General features: G+C 41.1%; 1 long non-coding RNA gene across 1 annotated transcript; it reads right to left on the minus strand.

Annotated features, from left to right (window-relative positions):
* Positions 1-333: 333 nt before the first annotated feature.
* On the minus strand, positions 334-6,955 carry LOC136609395 (uncharacterized). The gene is made up of 4 exons (XR_010790049.1): positions 6,880-6,955; positions 4,435-4,498; positions 2,010-2,040; positions 334-430 (listed from the first exon to the last, which is right to left on the minus strand). It is a non-coding gene; the product is annotated as an uncharacterized lncRNA (long non-coding RNA).
* Positions 6,956-7,269: the final 314 nt, after the last annotated feature.

Raw genomic sequence — 7,269 nt, forward strand, 5'->3', positions numbered from 1 at the left:
AAGGAGAGGAGGACACAGGAGACCCCCATAGTCTCCAACTTATCGTGTATCTTCTGGATAAGAGATAACTTGTAATTCTGGTACAACGCCTTTAAGAGTCACAGTCCTATTAATTAATTTGTGGCATACACTGTGGAGATGAGAAGTACTCCTTAAGTTTATTTTGGCCCACGGGAGTGTATAATCTGAAATCATGGCCCATGGACTCGATGAGCTTATTTAACACCCTGTCATTAATCTATATCACTAGTACCAACAAGGATAGTATGAAGTCATTATGTAACTGAGGAGGTTTTATATATTTGGTAAACAGCTTTAGAAATATGTACAATACCTGAGTTTTGGCATTTTGATTTCAATATTTCATAAACACCAGGCATACACGTCATCTTGTCATTTGAGAATACTGGGGGTATATTAGAATCCGCAACTAGAAAACAAAGTATAATGTTCTAATCTACAGATGTAGCAGAGTTGGTAACTTTTCTAGATTCCATTAGATTTATACATTTCTACAAGGGGTATTCCCACCATTTAATGTTACAGTAAATCTCTAGGCTATGCCCTCATCTTACAATATCTTGGACCACGCTGATTCCTGGGACTCTTTAGCATTACTCCTGCACAGTAATGTTCCTGCACCCCTCTATTCCATATAATGGAGCTATAATACTGAACACTCATGGTACAATTGTCCTATCTCGCCTGTCTGTATGCCGTCCATGGATACAGAAGGTGCCGTCTGTGGGAGAGACCCTGTATTCTGCTCTAAGCCTAGAGTTCAACCCTGATGTCAGCTGGTCTCTCATTGGTTGACCGTCAGGTTTAATCCTACTAGTGCAGAGCCCAAGAGCAAGGAAACAGCTTTACTAGTCCCTATGCAGAAGGAGGAATGCAGAAAGTGTGGGAAGGAAAGAGAGATTATAAAAAGGAGTGACAGAGAACAGTTAGTCAGACTCAGCCAGGCGAGAGAGGGAGTTCATTACAGCACATTTTCTACCCAAGGTAGAGTGAGGTGAAAAACCCACTCCCTTGGCATCTGGCAGCAGAGAAAGAAAAGAAGAACCTTTCTGAGGTTCACCCTCATCAAACAGTGAGTTACAGCTGTCCAGTGAAAACAAAGCCAGGATTAGCATACAGCCACTTTTTTCATAATATTATTCAATCTAATTCAAATCAACCATTCATCTAAATCTACTAGTGAGGAGAGTTGTCTAGTTGAATCAATCTACAGTAAAGCAAGGGTGAGAGAGAGCTTTGAAGTCAGCGTATCATCAAAGTTAATACTGTTATATCTTCTTGTTACTCAAATTGACTGTGTACTTGCTGCAAATATGTTTTAGAGGACTGTTAATTTAGTTGTTACTGTAATTTCCAAAGTTTAGTAAATCTGCACTCTCTCAGTTTACTAAAACACTACTGGACTCGTCTCTGTTATATCTGCGGCATATCATCCTGAGTGTCTAGTTAGAGAGTTGGCGTCACGTGACAAGGACTAGGCCTCCGGCCATACAGACAGTAAGTTCATTGGGTATTACACTACTATTCCCTGTACAGTGGGTGACGAGGTATCGGTCTCAGATAAAACTCTCACTGATCAGTAAAGCTCATATAGATTCCGTGCAGGGTGGCAGAGGAGTTCTTATCAGTGGTGCACAATTCAGCATGTATGATGCCTCCCTGTTAAAGGAGTAATGATGTCATGTCGTATGAACATCATTGACTATGTATATGGGTCCATAGGACAGGGAGGTGCTGAGTCCAGGGTATGGCTTTTATGTATGCCAGGCTCCTTGCTTCTACACCATCAGCCCAGGAGGCCAAAGCTTTCCACATTGTTAGTTTGCTTTTTACTGTATGTGTCACCCTATTTATTCTTAAAAAAAAAGACCCTGCCTGCCTACTGTCTCCTCCACAGATAATCACACATATTGCAGAAAAGGAAAATAAACTAAATACAGAAGTCCATACATGTAGGAATTATCTAATGATGCTTCAGATTTACTTACAAAGATGGAATTCATCATCTGCATTCCAGAACTATGCAAAGACAAGGACAACAATAGTTAACCCCTTAACAACTGTCAATTTGTCTTTTGATGCCTGCCATTAAAGAGCCTTATTCTGATGCACATCTTTTAAAGGTGGCAGCATGAGAAGTCTGGCAGGAGTCTATTATGCCAAGGAAAGCAGGTGCTCAGCTGTCGGATAACAACCTGCCTCCTACTCAAACAGTGGGCACCAAAAAGAAACCTCTGAAACCCTGCTGTATAACCCTTTACATGCCGCGGTCAGGGCAACCGCAGAATGTAAAACACTGACAGAGGGAGGGGATTCCCTCTCTCACCCATAGGACCCCTACAATGTGACCACTGGGTCCTGATAGGTTGCTATGGCACCTGGTGGCTTGAATATAATCGGTACTGGTGTATCTTGATGCCACCGTAAGCTGGGGCTTTGACAGGGCTTCCATGGAGGAATGCCCCTGTCACAGCCCTAGCTCCCGATTGGTGGAATAGCACTACATCCTGGAAGGTGCTGCAGTGGATGCTGAGCAGTGGGTGATGAGCAGTCCCTGCGTCTTAGTCACTGCTCCACCCCTGTAGCTCGGCTATGTGTAAGAGTACCAACGGTGTTGGCTGTGTGTTTGAGGGAGGCGCACTCCGGAACGTTACCCAGTGCTCTGCTCCACCGCTAATACGTGACTGTAGATAAAGGGTTCCACAGCAGCACCTAATTTCAGGCAGAGTATGCCAATATTGGCAAAAACGTGTGCAGGTTCAAAAAACGGGGTTGGATCCAGTCCCCCAAACAGTCCAAACAAGTATGAACAGCACAATTAGGTGCAATAATAAAAGTTTACATCCGCATGGATGTCACTTTATTTTTCCTTGGCATAAAAAACAGGCGACTTTTCGACTGCACAGCCGCAGTCTTTGTCAAGCTATTACGCGGCTTTATCTGACAGTCCAACGCCGCTGCAGCCTCCCTGCTATCCTGATGCTGGCATCGCTGTCACTGTGTCTCCCCCAGCACTGTGGGCTTCCTGCTTGCAGGCGCAATGTCCTACTTACATGGGAAGTAAGTAGGACATTCCGCCGGGAAAGAGGCTTCAGGGTGCTGCGCCCTCACTGCTGCGGACTGTGTCTCCAGCGCTGCTCTGCCACTCAGCGCTTCAGCAGTTTTGGGGTTTCCGCCTAGTGTCCCGCCGGCAGCGAAGCAGGGACAGCGCACCTGCAGCAGGGGCCAAGGCATGCATGTTTAGTGGGCGCCAGGACCTGCATCCCGGCCTTCTGTGCAGTCAATCAGGTACAGGGGAACGTCACCCCCTGTCAATCTTGTCTCCACCAAGACTTCCTGGTGGCGTCAAGATACACCAGTACCAATATAATCTCCAGGTCTGCCAGCTACAGTGACCCACGAGCCTCAGCCTCTGGCTGCACTTCATAGGCTTTGTAATATACTGCTATACTAAGGTATACTAGCGTATTAGAAGAATGATTAAATATGATAAGATTTAGGACAAAAATAAAATGTTGAAAAACTAACAAAAATAAATCAATAAAAACGTCAAAACATCAACTTTCCTCCTCTACTATGTAAAAAAATGAACTAAATAAAGAAAAATCACACAAGTCATATTGCTGCATTCGTAATGACTCAGCAAAAAAGTTGATACATTATTTAACCAACACAGTGAATAAAAAAAAACTAATTTTCACCCCCCAAAAAACCTGAATAAATAATGAAAATGACATTTAGATTAACAAATGATACCATTAAAAGGACAACTCATCCTGCAATAAAAAAAACAAAAAACAGCTCACAGAGCACTATTGGCAAGAAAAAAAATGCTAGGGGTCTTTGAATGCAGCAATAAGCAAAAAATACATTTTTTTATTTCAAAATGAGTGAAAAAGGCTTGTATAAAGAGTCTAACTTTGGCTTGAAGGAATGCTGCCTTCCAATAGGTGGCACTGTGGAGGTATTATTCCATCCCCCTTATTTGCATATTACCCACAGGAGCATGAATGGCCTTTTGAGTCTCCTCACTCACCGTCTAGGTGCTCTCCCTAAGGAGAAAATATAGCATTTCTGACCCCGGGTTCCAGATCTCTTACTAGCAAAGCCAGGCTCCTACTGTACACTGATGAAGGGCAACAACCCTGAAACAGCTGTCTGTGCATGGAGTCTGGCTTTGCTTTTGATTCCTAGTCATTGTTACAAGGCTTGTATAAAGAGTCTAACTTTGACTTGAAATAATGCTGCCTTCCAATAGTTGGCGCTGTGGAGGTATTATTCCATTTCCCTTATTTGCATAATACTCAGTCAGCAAACAGTCTGAAAAACCACTCGCCTGAATCAAAGGGGGCTTCATCTTCCCCCACATCTCTGCAGTAGATCATTATTAGGACAGATCAGTTGTAGATTTACCTTTGCAGCACAGAACACAACCAGGGACATCCAGCACAATATGGAAATCCACATGTTGATTTACCTAAAACAGAGTTTTTGACAATAGAAATTAATGCATTTTTTTACACAAATGCTGGAAGTACATGGTCATGTGATCTTATCCAATGTAAAATGGGGTTTCTGCATACAAATAGAGCAGAGCTAAATGAATAGGTTTCCCTGAAGGGGTTTTCCAAGAAAATACTTTTGATGACCTAGCTCTGGAGTCAGTCATCAATATTTGATCAACTGGATGATGAGACTCTTGCTGTCAACCCCTGTGGCCAGTGCTTGTAAGTGCAGGTGAGGCTCCCATAGAGTTTAACCCTATCGTGACGAAGCATGTTTGCGTCCTAACGGCCAATTACTTTTTCAGTTTTTTTCAGCATTGCATTCCAGAAGTCAAAGCTTTTACATTTTTCTGTTGACATAGCCATATGAGGGGTTTTATTAATTACTTTTATTAATTTTTTCCAGGGGGATTGTTTTCTTTTTTTTATTCATGGCATTCAGTGTATAAAATAAAAAATGTAATAACATTATTCTCTGGGTCAGCATGATTCCGGCGACACCAAGTTTATACAGTTTTATGTTTTGCTATTTTTGTATACAAAAAAAACTTTTTTTTTTTTTAAAGATTTACATTCCAAGAGCCAGAACATTTTTATTTTTCTATCGATGGAGCGGTTTTTATGAAAGCTTGGTTTTTTGTGGGGTGAACTCTAGTCTTCATTTAGCCAATGTTTAGGCGCATATAACATTTTGATTGCTTTTTATTCTATTCTTTTTCTAGAGGCAAGATTAACAAAATCTGCATTTCTGGCATGTTGCTTATTTTTGAGGGCGTTCACCATGCTGTATAAATAATATGCTGAATTGATTCTGCAGGCCAGTACGATTTACACCAATACCAAATTTATATTGGGGGTTTTTTGCAACGTTTTTGCACCTAAAAAAAAACCTGTTTATCACTGCACTCAAAGACTCCGAACATTTTCCCTTTTTTGTCAATGGTGCTGTGTGATCTTTTTTTGAGGGGGTGAGAGGAGTTGTACTTTTTAGTGGTACCATTTGTTTATCTATGCGTCATTTTGATCACTTCCATTCTGTATTTTGTAAGAGGAGATAGACAAAATTAGCTATTTTCTACATGCTTTTTATATTTTTTATGTACTAGTTTTTTTTTTCTGGGTCATTATGAATGCATCAATACCACCTATGTGATTTATTTATTTATTTCTACAAGGGTAGAAAGGGCAATGGTGCAATTTTCACGATATTATTTCCTTTTTTAAAAACATTTTTTTAATACTTTTTTAACTTTTTATTTTTGTACTACTAGAGGACTTGATTATCAGCATCTTTTATCATTCCTTTAACCCTTTCCAATGCACTGTCTGACGTCTAAAGACATTCTGATTGAAGGCTGTACAGCTCCGATGTCGGAAGACGTCTGGCAGGGTATTCTTACTGTAGATTACTGGCCGCTCTGTTGTTGGGGGCCTCTCCAGCATGTCACATACTGCAGTCCTGGCTCTAGCCAGCAGATGGCGCCATTGTATAATGGCAGAAAGAGCAAACCCCCTAGGAAACCCTGAATCCAAAATTGGATTGCAAAGGGTTAATACACAACAATACTTTAGTATAGTAGAGCATTAGAAAGCTTATGAAGCTCTGCCAGAGGCTGAGCCTCATATGCCACTGTATCTGGCAGACCCCGTGCCTATATCCAACCCATTTCTTACTAAACGACTCTTCATTGTAGGACATAGAGGGGACCTGGAGCTCAGATTGTCCTTGATGTTGTCCATATAGCCTAGGAAGAAGGGATGCCATCTTGGCACGACCCCTTACATAACAGACAAGTATACACACATACAGTACATAACCTTTAACCCTTTCCAATCCACTGTCTGGATCTTTATTGTCGGAGTATCTCCAGCATGTCACATACTGCAGTACTGGCTCTAGCCAGCAGATGGCGCCATTGTATAATGGCAGAAAGAGAAAGCCCCCTAGGAAACCCTGAATCCAAAATTGGATTGCAAAGGGTTAAAGAAATTTAAAAACCAAAGAAACTTTAACATTTTTTGTCACATTCACAATTATTGTCCCTCATATATTCTCTTCTGAAAACACTCGTGTGTCCAAGTATGCTTTTATATTATCCCCCGTCCATCACCTGCTGAGGAGAGATCTCTTACTGATTATGACATGTAAGAAACAGGAAAGACTTATGATAGATGGTAGTGGGAAGAAAATAGAGTACAAATAACAAAAGAAAAAGGATGTTGATGGATTACAAAACAGAAGTCTAGTTTTTTCTTGCTCGGATTATTCTCACACATTCATACACATGATATGATGGTATTATAACACACAATAAGCTTCTACATACACCATACAGTTATCTGTACATCATACCTCTAACTTGGCTCACAGTGGGGATGTTTCTGCAGGGTAACTGAATCTTGTTCCTGTATTTATAGGGGAGAATTCTTTACTTATTTCTTGTCTTCTCAACGTGGCAATCACTGAGCCAACTGGGCTTTTCAAGGGCCACAAGCCAATAATACCGGCGGTTATGTCCTTATGGCAAATGAACAATGAGATTCAACCGAGAACTTAAGGTTCCAATTGTTGATTGTCTTTATACTAAGTATTTGCTGAATACAAATATTTGCTGCATCCCCAAAAAGGACAGATTGTACATGTATCTAGTTTCACACCACTTTTGGGCATTCAGTATATAAGTCAAGAAATGTCCCTGACATACACAGGAATGTTCACAGGAATAATAAGTGTTGGGGACCC

Source organism: Eleutherodactylus coqui, chromosome 1 (assembly GCF_035609145.1).
Source record: "Eleutherodactylus coqui strain aEleCoq1 chromosome 1, aEleCoq1.hap1, whole genome shotgun sequence".
NCBI lineage: Eukaryota > Metazoa > Chordata > Amphibia > Anura > Eleutherodactylidae > Eleutherodactylus > Eleutherodactylus coqui.